This window comes from Capsicum annuum, chromosome 1 (genome assembly GCF_002878395.1).
Source record: "Capsicum annuum cultivar UCD-10X-F1 chromosome 1, UCD10Xv1.1, whole genome shotgun sequence".
Classification (NCBI taxonomy): domain Eukaryota; kingdom Viridiplantae; phylum Streptophyta; class Magnoliopsida; order Solanales; family Solanaceae; genus Capsicum; species Capsicum annuum.
In genome coordinates this window covers 27,242,367-27,263,175 of record NC_061111.1, presented here as the reverse complement: position 1 = coordinate 27,263,175, position 20,809 = coordinate 27,242,367, and the positions used below count along the sequence as shown (strand labels likewise).

Here is a 20,809-nt window from a genome sequence, read left to right as displayed (position 1 = left end):
AATATAACAACGAAAATATTCGTTGCCACAACTGGCAACGGATAAAGTTCGTCGCTATGACGTTGCAAAATTGACAACGGATTTCATTTTTTTCATTGCTAAAAAATTAGCAACGAGTAAAATAGCAACGATAAATATTCCATCGTTGATCCATCACTAAATCGATATAGCGACGGATATATGTTGATTAGCAACGTATTTTGTCTGCTGCTAAATATTATTTTTTTATAGTGTAATAAATTTATATCTTGATAAATTAATCAATCAACTACTGATTATGATGTGATATATAGGAGAAAATGACCCTTTACGTTTGAAGATAGCTTCCGAATAGTTTCATAAATATTTATTTAATAATTTTTTTTTTTAATTTTTTAGTGAATTGAGTGGGTCGAGCGGATGGAAAAAAGAGTTTAAATAAACTAGTCGATTTAATTAAAGAAATCGTGTTATGTAGACGTCACAAGGAAAATTAAGGTGAGACACGAGGATTTTACGTAGGAATAAATATGAATTTTTATTTTAATATGACTCTAAACATGGAATAAATTAAAAGGCAAATATATTAAAAAGTACAATAAAAATAGATATAATTTACTTTTGAGAGTATAAAATAGGTTGAATAATTTACTACATACCACCACAGACAGTATCCTTGGTAGACCTCTCTTTTTTTTATTTCTACTACATAGAATAGAAAGGTGAAGCAAGAGACAACCAAGGGTAATATAGTCAATTTGATCTTACTCTAGAACCCTCCAATTCGTCGTCCTCGTTCCAAACAAACTACAGATGTATGCTTTCAATCTTCTTCCCAAAAAAATCTTCCCACCTCTCTACATTCTTCATGGTGCAATTTCAGCCCAACTTATATCTCATCAATTTTGCCCTAATCTTTTTTGGGTTTCATATTTTGTAATTTCTTAGCTTTAATTTATGACTACTATCGTTATTAGTCTAACTGGCTCTCTTTCTAGTGTTCTTCGGCATTTATTTTCTTACATAGATGCTTAGATTAGACAGATATAGTCTCTGTGATATCAATAATACCAGCTGCACCTGTAAGCATAGTTAAAGGATTTAATAATGAAGGAAGCTTAATTACTTATAAAGCTAGAAATGTAAAAATACAAGTATGGGATAAGATATTAACAATAGAAGAAATTTATAACTATGAATTAACATCAAAAGATATACTTTTAGGAATGCCATTTTTAGATAAATTATACCCACATATAATAACCAAAACAGACTGGTGGTTTACAACACCATGCAAACAAAAAGTAAGAGCAAAAAGAGTTAATAATAAAATAAGAAAGAAAACTGATTGGATAAAAGGAAGTGAAAAAATTACACAAAAGTTAGAAAATATAAAAAATACTGAAGATACAGTAGAATTAGTAGTATTTTCGATAAATAAAACAGAAATAACTATATTTTCAATAAATAAAATAGAAATAATCCAGAAAAAATTAGAACAATTATATAGTGAACTGTTATGCTTTCACTAGAAAGATTTCGCCTTTATGCCCTTTATTTTTTCTAAATTTATTTCTTGCTTGAAACTGCAGTATGTTAGCTCACTGCTAGAAACAAAGGTTTCCACTATAAATCAATGAGAAATTTGTGTTGTAAAACATGATTTTCCCACCAATTTACCATCAAATCAGCTACCCAGCTCACTGAAAAATGTACGGTGAAAAACAGATGCCATTCAACAATCTTTTAGCATATTGTATGCTGCATATGGGTTGCTTTGTATGTTGAAAAGATTCTAATAAGTTGATTCATAACAGAGCTATCTGGCGTCAAAAATGTCACTCTTTTGTCCTATAAGCAGTTAAGAATTGCAACAGATGAATTTAGTCCTGTGAATAAAATTGGAGAGGGTGGATTTGGTTCTGTTTATAAGGTAATGACAACCATTTTCCCTCTACCTTGTTATGAATTTGTGGTTTAAATATTATGTCTTTTGAAGTCTTATAGATTTTTACTATACGATGCTATGAGTAGAGAAGGCTAAAAAGTGGAAAGATGGTTGTTATAAACATGAACACTCAATCGATTATTTCAACCACTTTTTAGATATAAAACAAATCAAAAGTTCAAAAACTCTCATCAATATTCCCACACTAGGATGTGAGCACATATCTAACTTAAGTAGATGGATTGAGGACGAGAAAGGCTAGAATTAAATCATGTGATAGACAACTTACCACAAAAGTTGTTTTAAGTGTTTTCTCTCTAACAAATAATGAGTCAAGTGAGTAATGATGTTTTTATTTGATTGGTTTTAATATCGCTTGTCAATTTTAAAGTTCTTTTAGTTTTCCTTAACAAATAAACTTTTTCACTGTGGGAAAAATTAGTTTTCTAAACTATATTCACAACTCTACTTCGCAGTGTGTAAATGAAGCATTCCCAATCCCGCAAAGGAACAATCTTGCTAAAGCAGGTGAAAGCAAAGTTGTTGCAGGAGCAAGGGTTTAGAGAAGAAAGCATTACCGGTGAAACATACTTTAACAAGGTACGAGAGTAAAGATGCCACAATCATGGAAAGAAGTCCAGTCAATGATGAATGTACAACAACCACTACAATGTGCCCAGTATAATTCCACAAAGCGGGCCTGGGAAGGGTAAAGTGTTGCGTCCTCAGTCACTGATGAAAGTTTTCTATTAAAATTTCAATATATGATTCAATGAACGAAGAGTTTATAAAACTGCTCCCAGGTACATTAGGCACCAGGTTGGTTATGTTATCCTTTAAATAACTTGTGTCCTCCAACTTTTACATACTTCTTTACATCAAGTTATGTTTATCGAATATACTATTCCTTCCTGTTCTTTTAAGTTGGACATATGCTTATGATTGCTCATGTTATAAAGCTTTTGATAGTTCTGTTACATTAGCGTGGATAGCTACACAAAGTATGTCCTTGAAAAATAAAATGTTCTTCCTTCCAAATGTATCTCAATTTTTTTAAGACTCCATGTGGATTGAAAAATTAGAGATACAAAAAATGGGCAGCGTGGTGCACCAACTCCCGCTATGCGAAGGGTTTAGGAAATGGCCGGACCACAAGGATATATTGTAGAACACATTCAGAAAATAAGATTGTAGAACACATTCAGAAACTAAGAACATTTTGTTCTTCCAGATATATCTACAATGAGATTATCTTTTCTAATTCATGCTCTCAATTGTACTACTTTGAACTTGCATTAGTATATAGACTTGCTACCAGCTGTTTCAAAATATATTTTACCACTAAAGATTAAAAGAGTGATGAATTAGTTTGAGATGCAATTCCTATTTTGGGAAAAGTGAGCAAGAAGTAATTGACATGTCTCTTCCAACTAATTCACATTAATCTAAATATTCACACACGGACGTGTCCTTTCATTTTATTCTTCATCCCTCTGCTTCTGTTTCTCCACTATCATTCTTTCCACATTCTTGCTTGAGCTCTCCCTTCTATCTCACCTCTCTTTCACTTCTGTTGTTGTCATCTTCATGAAAGAGGGTTGAAAATGCAAGACAATTCAGTGTAAGAAGGAATCGAAGAGAGGCCATCAATTACAGCACGGAAGTTGCAAGGATATGGATGCAAAAGCATACCAATAACTTGTATTGAGTAATCTCTTATTTATTTTATTCAGTGTTCAATCTGGAACGGTGAGCAATTACCCATCATGTAATGGAATAAGTGAATCAAGATATAATTAGTCTTACCCGTAAGACAAATATTAGAATACATGAATCAAGAATTATCAAGAAGGCAGGCTTCTAAAGCACTTCCCTTACTTCGGAATTTCCCTCCCCGAAAAGTCACTTGTATGTAAAACAGTATGCCACATCTTATTGAGGTAATGATATTGACTGAATTTAAATTACTTTAAATGACTCTGTATCAGCATTTTGACAACCTTTGCATCTCTAGGTATTATTAAAAAGGTCAGTTCTACATGCATTTAAGGGGTTCACGGGTCAATTTGCTTCAATTGCAGTACATTTGGTGCTGTTCCTTGTAATGTCTGGAGACACTCTTAGTGCAACAGGCAGTTTTGGAGGCAATGTGACTGTTTCATTATGATTAGATGCGTTGTGGGGGATGTACTTGCACCATTGGGTGATCTATCGAATCTTTCTAATGCTTTTAGTACAGATGTCCGTGTCAACTGATTCTACATGAACTGTGATGAAAATGAAGAGGTATGCATATTCAAACTATGTAAGGTACTCACACCTATGGCTTACCTTTTACAAGCTGACAATGAGATTCCATTTCCTTTTTCCCTGCTTCACCTTAACGGAAAGAAAGTACTGAGAAAAATCATAAGTGTGAATGATCCCTTAATGTACAGAGGTATCACAATAATCTCTTTTTTCACCAAAACTATTATTTTCTAAAACGGAAAGGAACTACTGCAGAGATCATAATTGTAAATGATCCCTTTAGGTGTAGTGGCATCACCATAATCTCCTTTCCACCAATTTTTTTATTTTTTTTATTTTATGAGTTTCAAATTTGGCGTTGCTGAAAACAAAAGTTATGGTGAAAAAATTGAAATCTTTAACTTAACGAGAATCCTATGTTTTATAAGTTCTCATTATTTCTACTACTGTTCTGATTTTTTTCCTCCTTAATTCTTAAATACAGATTATTACTAGCTCCTGATTTGCAGTCGGTTATTCTTTATGATAAACAAGGTAATTAAGTGAAGTTAAGACAGCCAAACTCGTATCTTTTAATTGAGATTCATGATTTGCAGGCTGCAGCAGCATAGCCAACATATGAAACTTGAGTGTGTGTGTGTGTGAGAGAGTGAGAGAAAGAGGCACTGCAAGATTTATATCAAGTGAACTTTTTATAGCGGGTGTTGAAGAGAATGCTAGGAAAGGCATTATCTTCAAGAAAGTGAAAACAACTTAACACAGAAACTTCCTTGATATTGAAAGCTTGGCCTTTTATAGGTCTTCAGTTTCTTCAGATGTATTCAATAAACGGTTTGCAATTTTGGTATTGGAAGTGAATCTCCTACTCATATGTATACAGTATATAGTCATAGTTGTTGAACACTTATCCTATTTTTGTTTTGATTAGTACCTGATGATGATTTTCTTTAAATTTGGTGTCATGCTTTTTCAGCTTATGTTTATTGCAAATATTAATTGATAACGTCTAATTGTAATTACATTTACATTTTCACTTTCTCCTCATAGTAGCTTCCGCTATTTTCAAGCCCCAATTTTGTGACCTCTTCTTCATTTCTATGTTTAGTGTGTAAGCGCTTAGTGATTCTGAATCGTGCAATCACAGGATAGACGATCTTGAATTTTCCCCTCTTGTGTCTTGGATCTCTTTTATATTTTGGAGATATTTTAGGAGAGTGTTGGAGTTGGTACTTCGGGGATATTCTTTTCTTTTTTGAATGATTAAGTTAATTCGTCTCAATTACATTCACAGGTCTGTGATGGAAGAGAATATTACTTTTCAAAAGAAGTACATCTGCAGGATAGACCTCAACAGAAAACAGCTCTTGCAACTGCATCTGCACTTGGTGATAGCATCTTATTAATCGTCGCGTTATGTCTTCATTCCGTTTGTGATGAAATAGCCATTGGTGTTGCAGATTCACAAGTCGATGCTTGGTGTTTCGACCATCTGCTAACCCAATATATTTCCTGCCATTGCTGTGGGAATAACTCTGCTTAAGATGATCCTAAATCGACCGCTATTATCTTGTGCAACCTACGCCCAGTCCAATTGGTAATTGCATTAAATTCATAATTGATGGCACAACTCAAGCGATAAAATTGAGCAGCAAGTAGTAAAGATCATCATTTTTATATTGCAAGCAAGATAATAGATTTGACTTATATGGTTCGGTCTTTCTTTGAATTTTAGGCATAGAGGCAGTGTATTGCATCAGGCTATCCTTTTAAGCAACAAGTAATATGATAGCAAAACGATAAATGCTCAATTGTTCTTCTATTTTGTTCTCTCCTATATCATCAATGAAACTTTCTAATGCTTAAAGCCACCACTAATATTTACCTGGACATTACTACTATTTCTAATAGCAGAGACATTGTACAAAAAACCTCTAATTGCATGAACATCTTACCCATTTGACAATGACATTTCAGCACCAAATCGTTGGGAATTCTCACTAGTTCATTATAATAAAAAATTACACAAATACACAACTTATGTTTTCAATATTACAAAAAAAAAACTCTCAAATATATTACAAAAATCTCACATATACTATGTATATGTCGGCTATGTTATGTATATTAATAGAAAGAGAGAGTAAAGTAATTAAAAAAGTAAGAGAGAGTGTAATTACATTTAAAAGGTACCCAACCAAATTCTAGGTGGCATCTGAGGTGGAGGTAGGGTACCCTCTTTAATTTCTTTTTGAATTTAAGTTTTGTGCGTTGACCGTTAGTGTATAAAATATTCTGCACTATTAGGTAAATTTAATTTGTTATTACATATTACTTAATTGATCTATTATTACTGATTACTTAATTTATTTTTTTAATAAAAAATTGAATAACCTGCAATAATAAATAAAATTACGTGATAGTATAAAATATTTTATAAATTGTCCACAAAACTTAAACCCTTTTTTTATTCCCTTCCATTATAAATACCTTAGTCAAATGCACTTTACAATATACTCCTATTATATATCACGAGAAAGAATTAGCACAAGCCAAAAAGAAAAATGGATCAGAAAAAAGGCGCAAAGCAATTGCATTTTCTCCAAAAAGTAGTAGTGTAACTGTTTCAGAACCGAAAAAAAAAATATTGTTGGGTTAAGGACACTTTCTGCTAATTAAATGGAATCTCTTACTCCTCTTTGTGACACATTTTTACCTTCAATTCATCTTAATTCATATGGTGATCATCATCATAAAGAAGCCAATAACATAGATGATTCTTTCACTAAGTTCCTCCACACTTCAGCATCCATGAATGGAACTCCTCAACATGTAAGAATTTTTTTTTCCCTTTTTCTATCGGGTGATAAATTCTTTTTTAATTACATAGTGAATACGAAAAAAATAATGAGAATTGAACTCAGACCTATTATATGACACATTCCTACCGCTACCACTAGATTATAATCAATAAAGCCATTTTTGTTTATAATTGTACTTAGATCTTGTTGTTTTTTTCTATCTTGTAATTTATTTCTAAATCATACGTGCACATGGTGATGATATTATGTTGTTCATTACAAAACCTCCAGTTCACCCTTTCATCTCAAAATTACACTGTATATATAAAGTTGGAAAAAGAATATTTTTAATCCTTGTATTATTGTATTATTCCTATTTTAATCCTCGTGATATTCAGTTAAGAGCAATTGACCTTTAATTAAGCAATACACGTGGTTTTAGTCCTTCAACAAACGATAATCAAATAAAATAACAATCTGTTAAAATTATAGAGGGGTAAAACATACATTTTCTATTTCTCGTATGGTTATGCTTCGTGAATTATTACTTATAAAATATATTCTAGTGGGTTATTTTCTGAGGAAAAGAGAAGAAGAAAAGCCCGTTGTCAATTAAAATGGAGGGGAAAGAAATTGGGAAAAATTAAGGATATTTCTTTCTTTCTTTCTTGTTTTCAAAATCAGTAAAAAAAAATAGTTATCTTCAAGACCGGTCTTTGAATTATGTATAAGTACAATCATATTTTGGTTTGATTCTTCTTTGTTGTTTAAATAACATTTTTCATATTAATCTCAACTTTCTCTATATGAGTGTTTTCAAATTATTTAAAAAATGGAACAAGAAAAAGGATTGGGGAAATAAAACTCTTCATTTTCTTGTTTATTTTAAGTTTATGCAATAAAAGTAATACCAAACATGAAATATCTAATTTGTCCTTCTGTAATTTAATGAAGCGATATTTTATTTGTTGTTCGTTAGTGATACGAGTACGATCACGATCATGGACACTTTTTGAGTATTTTGAAGACCACCTAAAGAGTGCACAAGTCTAAGTGTGAAGGAGGCCCAAAACCGTCCCAAGCACACTCCATGGACTGTTTTTGGAGCCCTTTTCATTAAAGGGTCTTTTAGTCTTTTGTCTTTTATTTTGTAATGTAATATAAATTGAACATTGTAGAGTTTTAGTTGGTAGTTTTTATGAATGTTGAAGAAAGAACACTCTTCGTAGAGAGAGATTCCACAACCGAAACTAGGGCATAGCATAAGGGTGGATTCTCTTGTGTGTTGCATTTTGCTTGATACGTTGGTGCTTGGGTGGTGGACGCCTCTCTTGTGTCAATTGTAAGAGTTAGGTGTTTGTTGTGTGAAGTGTTAAAGGTCCAAGAGTGGAATATGCTCTTGGGTTGTTAAGACTACATCAACACTTGTCTAACTATCTATCTTGTATCTTGTTTTAGTTTCAGCTTCTTGTGTTGTTAATGTAACCCGTTTGTTCTTGTTGCTATTGTAATATTGTGGAGTTTCATCTTGTGTTGCTAAACTTGTTGTTGGCTGGTTGTTTTGTTGTTTTAACACGTTGTATCCTCTTCTTTCTTGTTCTAGATAGTGAATCCGAGAGAGGTACCCATTTGGTCCACAATTTGTTGTGATTTGTAGATTATTTTGGGGTGTGATTTCGTGTTCCCTTGTTTGTTCTGTATCATTTGGTATCAAAGAAAAGCTGGTTTTTGTTCCCACAAAGCCAATCTTGGATTTGATTAGTCAAAAAAAAAAAGAAGTTGATAAAAACTGAAAAATTCCAGAAAAAAATAATCTGTCCATTTTTGTGTTCTTGGCCAAAAATTGTGTTGTGTTGTTGTCTTGGCCGATATTGTCTTGTTTTTCTTGACTAAATCTTGTAGTTCTTTTGTTTGTCTAGTGTGTTTCTAGTGTTGGTTCTTTCTCACCAATACTAAAAGTGTTTAGATCTAAAGGTTGAGCTTATAATATTGACATTGTTGTTGTGAACTTGAAGTGGCCATGTGTTGATCCTTATTGTTGAAGGTTGGTGTTGTTGTTGTTGGGTTCTTGAGCTTGACCTTGTGTTATTGTTGTGAATTGATGGCTTAAGAACTTCTTGTTGAAGTTGTTGTTGAAAGGTGAAACTTGACAAAGTGTTGATTGAACTGTGAGACCAACTTGAACCTTAGACTCCAAGATTCAAAAGTTTGTGTTCTTGGTTTTCTTGGTGTTCTTCACCAATCTTCATCTTTTATTGAAAAAAAAGTGGATGTTAGATCTAAGAGGGTGAAGGAAGGAGGTGTAGTATTTGTTATTCATCAAAGACGTTTACCATCACTTCCAACCACTCAAAGACTTTACAACCCTTTTCCAACCAACTTCCATGTTTTGAGGGCCTTGTTTTAAGGGAAAATACTACAAAAGTCCAAGTCTTGAAACATGAGTTGAAAAAGAGTTCCAAGACTTATTCTTTCCCTCCTTAAACAATTCCACCAATCCAGATCAAAAATTGGTCAAGACTTGAACCTTGGACAATAAAACTTGACAAAACCGTGACCAATTGAGGGTTGCCACATCATCACATTTTTACTGTTCATCGATAATTTTTAAGCTCAAATTTTAGATTTCTTAGTTTCATTTTATTGTTTCTTTAGTTTTGTTTGTTGATTCCATTACTAACTTACAAGCTAGTACTAGAATATAAGTTAGTTTTGAAATCGTTCTTCGTGTATACATTCGTTTGTGTGTCTTATTCTTTTGATTCGTTGTAATACTTGGTCCACCTCTCAATGTCTCATGGAGTACAAGTAAGGTTACGACACTTGTGAGATCAAAGTGTGAAAAATCCGAGAGACAAAATAATAGAGAGGGATTGTGAAGACCATTTTTGTACAACTAATTTGTTTGTTATTTTGTAGGTAACTTTTGGTCATAATGGAAACCATTTTGTCCCTCCTTGATGCTTTGTCCCGAGATCTTGATAGGGCAAATGTGGGTCTTGAAAAAATTGACTCGGATGTGGTAACTATGAGTGAGAGGTTGGATCGAATGGAGAGTCGAAGGAATTCTCGTTCTTTTACTCCCGAAACTTTACTTCCAATGACCAATCCTCGAAGACCACCACATAATGCCACAATCCAAGCTCCAAATAGCCCTCAAAATCGAGAACAAGATAGACCACTTCCCTCCCAAGTTGATCAAGTCTAACAAGGAGGACTTGAAAGCCAATTTCCTCCCATCCAAACTCCACAACCGGAACCCCACTTAACCAAAGCAAGCCTCTCAACCGAAGCTCCACTACACCAAACCCGACATGTCCATATAGAGGACAATGGTAGAAAGGAACATGAAGGATATGGGCTCTACGACAATGCTTGTATGATGGTAGGATACTTGTTTCGGATGAGATTGAAGACAAGGCTCAAGATGGAGAAGAAGACGAGGTTCAAAATGAAGATGTTAGCCGAGACTTGTTCTCATTGTATCCTCGGGTTCCCTTTATTTTTTTTGGTGGACTGTTTTGTGCACTTCTTGATGTTTTGCGGACTGTTTTGGGTGGTTTCTCTTGGAGGGCCAATTGCACGAGGTGAAGCCGTGAAATTGTGGTCAAATTCCTCTCAAGATGGTGAGGATGATACGAGTAGGATCACGATCATGAACACTTTTTGAGTATTTTGAAGACCACCTAAAGAGTGCACAAGTCTAAGTGTGAAGGAGGCCCAAAACCATCCTAAGCACACTCCATGGGCTGTTTTTGGAGCCCTTTTCATTAAAGGGTCTTTTAGTCTTTTATCTTTTATTTTGTAATGTAATATAAATTGAACATTGTAGGGTTTTAGTTGGTAGTTTTTATGAATATTGAAGAAAGAACACTCCTCTTAGAGAGAGAGTCCACAACCAAAACTAGGGCATAACATAAGGGTGGATTCTCTTGTGTGTTGCATTTTGCTTGATACGTTGGTGCTTGGGTGGTGGACGCCTTTATTGTGTCAATTATAAGAGTTAGGTGTTTGTTGTGTGAAGTGTTAAAGGTCCAAGAGTGGAATATGCTCTTAGGTTGTTAAGACTACATCAACACTTGTCTAACTATCTATCTTGTATCTTGTTTTAGTTTCAACTTCTTGTGTTGTTAATGTAACCCGTTTGTTCTTGTTGCTATTGTAATATTGTGGAGCTTCATCTTGTGTTGCTAAACTTGTTGTTGGGTGGTTGTTTTGTTGTTTTAACACGTTGTATCCTCTTCTTTCTTATTCTAGATAGTGAATCCGAGAGAGGTACCCATTTGGTCCACAATTTGTTGTGATTTGTGGACTGTTTTGGAGTGTGATTTCGTGTTCCCTTGTTTGTTCCGTATCACTTAGTTGAAGGACTAAAATCACAAACATTGCTTAACTGAAGGTCAAATGTGCTTAACTGAATATCACAAGTACTAAAATAAAAATAATATAATAACACAAGGATTAAAAATACCATTTTCCCTATAAAATTAAGTATTTTTCTTCTACATATACTTAGTACTGTACTATATGATAACAGTTCGGTGAAAATCTTGTTTCAACCACTAGTTGTCGTTTGGTTGGGAAAGAGTTATCATACCATGTATATGAGATAATTTATCTTATCACTATGGTGTAAATTGTGGAATAAATAATCTTGATACTAATAACTAATACCTCACACCAAAAATGAAATAAAATAGTCCATTTATTTTATCCTGAAAATATGTACTTCACTTCTAACCTTCAATATGATGAAACTTTGTTATCATATTAAAGGGTAGTCGGTAACTTAAACCTTACATCTTTTCAGATGGCATGGATGATAAACAATAGATTTCAACATCCAAAGCTCAACTTGTGCAAATTAGCACTATGGCTATTATCAACAAGGATTGGAACTCTTATACTTTGTGGTAAAGCAAGTATATCAAACCAATTTCCATATTTACAGAAATTTTCCAAAATTTCACCAAACAAAAGAGAGAAAATTGTCAAATCATGGGCAACAAGTTGTTTCAAACTCATAAGGATTCTCTTTTGTGCTGCCAAAATTCTGGTTCTCCTAGTATTCTTCACTCAGGTAATACTATTATGTTTAATTTACGTACACTCAACAATTTTTTTTTCTTGTCATTAAGGTCATGCATATACTAGTATTTAATTTCATTAATAGTAAAGCTGCCCCTCTTCTTTTATTTTATTTCTCCATCTGCAATTTTTTTGCTGTTGGTAATTTAATTTCTCATAATATTCACCAATCATTTTGAAATTGCATTTACTCTTTCATTTGCCCTCCAACAGAAAAATACAGAAAATCCGTACATGCAGCGTGCATGCAATTTATTTTCTATACGGAATATGGTCTGCTTCTCTATCTCAATTTATTATGTGATATAGTTTAACTGAATATGAAGTTTAAAAAATATAAAAAGATTTTATAATGTTTTAAAAATAAGTAAATATATTTTAAATAGCAAGGTCAATATATAGACTTTTTTCCAAATAAGTACAACCTTTCATGGATAAAATATTCATAGTGTGATTAAATATTTGTCAAATAAAAAATATGTTAATTGTTTGGACCGGCTAAAAAAACTATGTTATATAAATTGAAATAGAGGAAATAATAAATTTTATATAGATATTCAAATCATAGTCCATTGATTTAATTAAAGTACTTGATAAAATGTTTTTATAAAACATTTTTTCATTCAAATTTTAGAAAAAAAATTGTGTTATCAAATTTTTGTTGCAAAAATAAGTTTACCATTTAAATATATTATATCATTTAAATATATGTGTTAACCTCAAATAATCATAAAACCTCCAACATGTTCCAACTAATATCAAGGTGCTCAACTGAAATATATCATTATAATTTGTGTGTAAATAAAACCACTAATAAATCTAAGAGGTTTCAACTTTTTTTTTTCTTTTCTTCTTTCCTTTTAGGGTTGTTTTGTACAGATAGAAATATCCCGTGAAATAAGTGTAAGCGGTCGCTGTCAAATATAAAACCCAACTGGGTTGGGTGTCGAATCCCACAGAAAATACTGTGCTCATTAAGTATTGTGGTTGTTATTAGACTGTTGATCAAGGGTTTCAGAATAAAGTGAGGGTTTTGATTTATCAATTGTATTCAAATATTTGTCACAGAAAGTAATCTGAATGTGTTGATTGTATTGCAAATAGTAATTCAGTAAGAGTAGTCAAACAAGAGTTATGGTTACCAAGATGCTTAAGCAGTTAGGGCTATGAACTATTTTGGATTCCTAATGAACAATTCTAATTATAAGAGTAATTGAATTCTACGGTCTACCCATTAGTTTCTCAACCTAAATGAGTAGCTTATCCCTTAATTCTTTCAAACTTAAGGAATATATTATTTATTCAACTATTTCTCACATGGGTTGATCCGGTTAAGGCATCTACCCTCTATCCAAAGATTAAAGCCTTTAGATTTGTATAAACCCTTTCTTTCCCAACAAGCACTTTTCTATTTGAACAAGTGTTGTTCTTGGGCTCACTTTTCAAGTTTGCAACCAAGAAAAGTCATTAAAGTGAAGAAGAGTTTATACAATATCAATTAAACATGAGAATCTACTAGATTCATAACCCCCAATCAGCTATTCACATCAAGGCTCCCATAATTCTAGTTATAGAAACTTAGCCACACATCTCCATAAAAGAAAGAGAAGAAGTCATTGTGTTATTCATAAATTAATTCAAAATTTTCTTACAAAAGTCACAATTCTTACTCTTCAATAGAGAAAATGATAAAGGAATCTTGATCCATAATTCTCAAATGAACCTCAGAAAAAAACTACGTACAATATGTTTCAAGTATAAAAATATCTTAATAATAGATAAAAGATAAAAGATAAAAGATACCTTCTAAAACTTAAAACTGAGTATTTATATGTTCTCCAGTCAAAAAAGATTTAAAATTTGAAATTATAAAAATAGCGTCCAAAGTGACGGCCAAAGTGATGGCCCATTGGAACTTTGATGGTCCACCATATTAGCCGTCGTTGATAACCTATCAAAAATTGTGATGTGCAAAAGTTATTGTTCAAGATAAAATTGAATTTTATTTTAGGGATAACTCAATCTAAAATCAAACAAAAATAAGATAATATTATATGCATTATTCCAAAATTTGTCCCTCACATCAGACGACCCCTTGAAGTTTCTTCTTTTATCTACTCATTAATTATATAGAACTTCGTTAGCATTATTGTGTTTGCCCGGAGGAAATGGTCAAACATCACTTTTATAATTTAATTAGGAGAAAATAACCTACAAAAATTTGTGACATGCAGAAGTCGTTATTCAAGTCAATATTGAATTTTATTTTAGAGATGGCTCAATCCCAAATCAAACAAAAAATAAAATAATCTTATATAATTTGTTCCAAAATTTGCTCCTTACATCAATCAACCTCTTAAAGTTTCATTCTTTTATACACTCATTAATTACATTAGGAAATTCGTTAGCATTCCGTTTTCTGGGAGGAAATGGTTAAACATTGCATTTTTATGATTTAATTATGAGAAAATGACGACCTACTAAAAATTGTGACATGCAAAAGTCACTATTCAATATAAATTGAATTTTAATTTAGGGATTGCTCAATCCCAATTCCAACAAAAAATAAAATAATCTTATATATTTATTTCAAAATTTATCCCTCACATCAAACGACTTTAAAGTTTTTTCTTTTATCAACTCATTAATTCGATTAGGAACTTCATTAGAATTGTGTTTGCTAGGAGGAAATGGTTAAACATCACTATTTATAATTTTATCCGAAAAAAATAACCTACAAAATTGTAATACGTAAAAGTCACTATTCAAGATAAAACTCAATTTTACTTGGGCTAGCTCAATCCCAAATCAAATAAATAATAAAATAATCCTATATATTTTGTTACAAAACTTGTTCATCACATCAAACGACCACATAAAGTTTTTTCTTATATTTACACATTAATTGTATTAGAAACTTCGTTAGGATTCTATTTACTGAGAGGAAATGGTTAATTAAACATCACTTTTTATAATTTATTTTAGAGAAAAGGAGACCTACTAAAAATCGTGACATGCAAGTCGTTATTCAAGATAAAATTTTATTTTATTTTAGGGATGGCTCAATCCCAAATCAAACATAAAACAAAATAGTATTATATAATTTATTTTAATATTTATCTCTCACATGAAACGATCCCTTAGAGTTTCTTCTTTTATCCACTCAGTCATTATATTAGGAACTTCCTTAGCATTTTATTTGCTGCAAGGAAATGATTAAACATCACCTTTTATAATTTAATTAGGAGAATGACCTACAAACAGTTGTGATGATCAAAAATCACTATTCTTATACTCCCTCCATCCCATTTTACCCGTCCCAAATTTTCTAATTCGGTGTCCCATTTTACTTGTGCTTTTTTACTTATCAAAACAAGATAATTTTTTTTTCCATATTTTACCCTTTGCATTAATTACATTTTCTTTAAATTAAAATGTAAACATCATTTAATGGGGGTACTATGGTAAACTAGTCATGTTATTTATTATTTTTCTTAATAGCTGTGCCACCCCGATTTGGGACGAGTAAAATGGGACGGAGGGAGTATAATTCAAGAGGCTACTTATTTTTTTATTTTGGTAATTAGGATAGATATATTGTATTAGCGTCATAACAAAAACTACAGGGAGGAGTTTCGTAGCACAACCATCGTAATATCTGCACATGGTGCAATATTTATAGACGAGATTAACTAATATAAACTGACAGTGTATGCTTATTTTACACTGTCAGGTTATTTTAACTTGCTATTACCGGTAACAACTCTTTTCTTTTTATTTTAATTTTTGAAATGATCATTTTCGTAATCTCCTCCTAATTTTTATATGTGAATCTCAGTCTTCCGTTTTAATTGTATGCCCCTTCCCACTATCTCCCTCTTACACTTTGTTCACTGTACCCCCAAGTTTGTATCTCTAAATGAATGAACCAATGAGAAAAAGACCAATTTTTGTATTTGAGTCGGAAGCATTTATTCACAATGGAGAATTTAATAAGTTTTAAGTATTTTTGAGGACTCATTTGGTATGATAGATAATGAATAACTAATTTTAAAAATTAATTTTAAATGAATTTATCTCATGTTTGATTGTGATAAAATTTTAAAATAACTTGTTTCCAATCAAATGAGCCCTTAATGTAAAATTTGATGTGTTAACATATATATATATATATACATATATACATATATACATATATATATATATACATACATATATAGATACATATATATATATACATACATATATAGATACATATATATATATGTATATATATATATATGTATATATATATATGTATGTATGTATCACTTTGTAAATTGACTCAAGCTTATACATTTCTAAAATTGACTTGAAAAATTTAATGAGTGAAAAGCTATTATATTCATATTTTATAGAATTATGTTGTTGATTGCCTCAAATTACATTAATGAATTTGATGACGTTGAAGAAACAATGATAAAGTAGAACTAATAAAGAAGGTGATAAAAGTCGTACATCCTTCAAAAATTTTTGTAAGATAGGTCATAAAATAAATTCTGATAGAATTAATTTAGAGTCCAAGTTACCTTATAACACTAATTTTCTTATTTATAATCAAATATTAAAAGGTAAATAATTGAAAATTTATCTATTTTAAGTATTAGAATTACCTGACAGTGTAAGATAAGCATACACTGTCAATGCATATTAGTTAATCTCTTTATAGACCACCCATTAGAGTCTACAGTACAGCTAGTAGGAATATTAATATAGGCACTAGGGGGCAAATCTGCATCAGATTTTACACATCTAGTAGCATAATGTCCTCGCATAGCAGCCTGCAAAAACTTCATCAAGTCCCGAGGAGGTGACCAAAAAGTAGATATAGTAACCATAATCAAAGTATTGTTATATAAACTGGATGGAAGTGCAGTAAAGACGACTTTCTTTGCAGGGCATCAACAAGCCTGTTTTGTTCCTTGTACATCGAACCAACCACTGGACTACCCAGCTGTAGAAGCAGGTACCTGCAATCATCCAAAAGTGTAAAGTTGTCAGTAAAATTATCTGCACTTGTTAACATGGCTGAAACTTGCTTAGCATCCACATTTATTTCAAGAGAATGAAATTACATTTGACAGCGAGCTGCAATCCTGCAAAAAGCGCTAAACATTCAAGTTGAGTTATGTCCTGGACAGTTGTATAAGCAGTAAAACCCATAACCCATTCACCCCTAAAGTTACGAAAGACCCCCCTAGACCGGCAATACTTCGCTTAAAAGACATAGCAGTGTCAGTGTTTAACATGAGGTTATTACTTTTAGGAGAATTTCATTTGACATAAATAGTGATAGAAATATTGGTAATATGTGAGTTCCTTGCCAAATACCAATATTTCGCATTTGTATTTATGGCCAAGACTGGGAAGGGGTCAGTCCTATGGCTATCAAATAAATGTTTTTTTATACTGGGTCCAAATAACCCACAACCAGTAAGGGGGTAAGAATCCCAGTGGTAATAAGGGAGAAATAGCAGTATGTTTGTTGACATTATCTTTTAGCCAAGAGATAGAGGTAGTGTTGGAGTTATGCGGGGGTAAGGTGAGGGATGGCCCCAAGCCTATTGAAGTAGTAAGCTTTTCGTAGAAGTGACCTAGTCCTGAGTAAGAAAAGAACAGGTGATATGAAGTCTCGGACACTCCCTGTTGACATAGTCTACAAATAGGCGACTGGATGCATGAAATATGGTGAAAGTACGAAGAAGTAGGGAGCCTATTCAGACTTAATAACCACAGAAAATATTTAATTTTATTGGTAATATTCATATTCCAAACCCAACTACAATCAGTCGGCTGCGTAGAATTATCCTCGCTAGAAATGATTTGGTTGTAGCAAGATTGAACAGTAAACCTTCTCGTGGGTGTCAGTCCCCAATTAATACGATCATACGATTTGAAAAACTAGGGAATTGGATGGGAAATATTTTACTAACCACCTCCTGAGGGAGGATGAAAGAGATGCTTAACAAGTTTTAAGTTTTATCGTTTCTACAGTCAGCAATACACTTGCACTGTTTGAACTCAGTTAAGAGCCCATAAATCATGGACCTCAAAGTGGTTCTAGGTTTTATCCATGGATAGTTCCAGAAGTTAATATTTCTTCCAATAGCCGGTTGCTATATGATGTCATTTTGGCGGTATTTCCATCCCAACATTAGATTTTTCCATACTGAGGAGGTGTAAGCTGAGTTGGGTGACCGGCCGAGATATTTGTTCCTAAGGAATACAACCCATAAGGAGTTTTGTGCATGAAATAATCTCTATAAAATTGAGGCTAGCAGGGCATGGTTCTTTGCTGTTAGACATTGAATACCCAAACCTCCTTCTTTCTTTGGCTTTGTTATGTTAGACCATTTAACAAGATTAATTTTCTTGCAAGATTCAGAAATACCCCAAAGAATTTTTTTCATAGTTTTCCATTTTCTTAATCACTTGGTTCGGTAGCTTAGTAATTTGCATTAGATGATTTGGAAGAGTATTGAGCACAGAATTGATGAGAGTCAGCCGACCCGCAGGGAAAAGGAATTTGCTTTTCCAACCCAACAAACGGCGTTTCAAACTATCTATTAGGAATTGATAATCAGTCGTGGAGAGCTTAGAATTCATAAGCGGGAACCCTAAGTATCTACCCAAGTTCATTCTTTCCTCGATTCCAACTAGTGAACAAACATCTTGTTTTATTTTGACAGAGGTATTTGCAGAAAAGAATAGCCTAGATTTCGTAGTACTACTATTTTGGCCGATGAGGTACTAAAGGTAGTATGAGTTTGCATAATATTTTGGCATAATTGATTTTTAATTTTGCAACACAAGATAATGTCATCTGCGAAGAAGAGATAGGAGATTGGTGGTCCTTTCGATGAGATTTTTGTAGGTATTCATCGACTAAGACTGACCTGTATAGTGACAGAGGATCACCTTGTCGTATTCCGATTGTCGGGTAGAAAGTAGGCAAGGAATTCCTATTTAAGAGAATGGAAATAGCAAATATGGTAACGCAGGACATAATCAAGTTAACTAAAACAGTTAGAAATCTGATATAGAGAGGAGTCTCTCGTATAAAGGACCACTCTAGTCTATCAAAAACTTTTTCTAAGTCCATTTTTATGGGAGTATGAGATTATCTGGCCTTAGCATGCTTAAAGTAGTGGAGGTTCTCTTGTACTACTATTGCATTATCAGTAACACATCTATTTGTTAGGAAGCTAGCCCGAGTCATACTTATTATTTGTGGTAGAAAAGGTTTGATCCTGTTGATAATAATTTTAGTAATTATTTTATAGATTGTGTTGTAGAGACTAATAGGTCGGAATTGGAAAATAGAGGAAGGCCTGATTACCTTTGGAATCAAACACAAATAAGTCTTATTTATTTCCTCAGGGATGCAGTGATTCGTAAAGGACTGATAGCAAAATTTGACCACAGAACCACCCACTAAATGAAGAAATTATTGGTAGAAAAATGGGTGTAGGCCATCTGGACCAAGCGCCTTATACGAATTGAAGGAATAGATAGCCACGATTACCTCCTTGTGGAGTAAGGGAGTTGATAAAGCCGGAGCAATATCTGGAGGCACGAAGCAAGAGCTGGCTAAATCGTGTGACCATCTGGAGGTTTTTAAATCAAAAGACTATAGGAAAGTGTAGAAGTCTAGGATATGGTTCTTGATGAGGTGGCCTTCGCTTAACCAGTTGCCCACACAATTCCACAAACTAGTGATATGGTTCCTTCTCCTTTGAAGTGTCGACATATGGAAGAACTTGGTGTTAGTGTCTCCATTATTAAGCCAAAGGATTCTGGACTTAAGTTTCCAAAATTTCTCCTCCATTATTAGAGTCCTTTGATAATCTCCTTGAAGAGTTTCTTTAAGACTTTGGAGGAAAGTACTAGTTGGATAATAAGGAGAGTTTTGTAGACCTTGTAAACGGGACAGGAGAATTTTTTTTCTTGGCAAAGATATTGCCAAAGACACGCTTATTCCAAAGCATGATATTTTTAGTAAAAAGATCATAAGCTAGGAGGAAGAAATTATTCAAAGATTCCCAAGCCGCTGACACCATATTTGGGAAATCTGGGTGTGACGTCTAGATAGTTTCTAGCCGAAAGGGTTTATTAAGGACATGTCTTATAGATTTTAGTTTTAGTAAGAGCGGTCTATGGTCTGATTGGACCCTAGGAAGATAGACAACAACCGATTTTGGGAAATATGCAACCATTCATAATTACAGACAATTCTATCTAAACGTTCAAGAATGGTATTACCTCCTTTAGATTTATTAGTCCAAGTATATTTACTACCTGTATAGCCTAAGTCAATCATATTACAGTAATTCAAAAAGTCAAGGAATCTATTAGTCTTTCCCTTGTTCGGGCTATTCCCACTAAATTTTCCAGAGTTAAAGAGGACTTCATTAAAATCACCAGCTATAATCCAAGGACCATTATTTGTGTCCGTCATTCTTTAAAGATTATTCCATAAGTGGATCCTATCAAAACTAATGTTATTTGCATAAATGGCTGAAAATAACCATTCAGTACAGGAAGGGATTACCTGAATTTTGTAGTAAATTTCTTGGGGGGTGAGCCCCACAACCTATACGTTGAGGATATTCTCATGCTAGAGTATGGCATTCCACCTGCGCGACCTGTTTTAGGCGCCGCTGTAATACTTGAAAACTGAAGCTCCTAAGAAAGAGACTGATGGTTT

General features: G+C 32.9%; 1 long non-coding RNA gene across 6 annotated transcripts; it reads left to right on the top strand.

Annotated features, from left to right (window-relative positions):
* Positions 1-1,455: 1,455 nt before the first annotated feature.
* Positions 1,456-5,129, top strand: LOC107871128. 6 transcript variants are annotated; one of them, XR_007043996.1, is made up of 5 exons: positions 1,499-1,691; positions 1,797-1,912; positions 2,404-2,746; positions 3,522-4,213; positions 4,662-5,129. It is a non-coding gene; the product is annotated as an uncharacterized LOC107871128 (long non-coding RNA). The 6 variants fall into 6 exon arrangements; XR_007043995.1 differs by having other exon boundaries at positions 2,404-2,730; positions 3,522-5,129; XR_007043997.1 differs by having other exon boundaries at positions 2,404-3,867; positions 3,942-5,129.
* Positions 5,130-20,809: the final 15,680 nt, after the last annotated feature.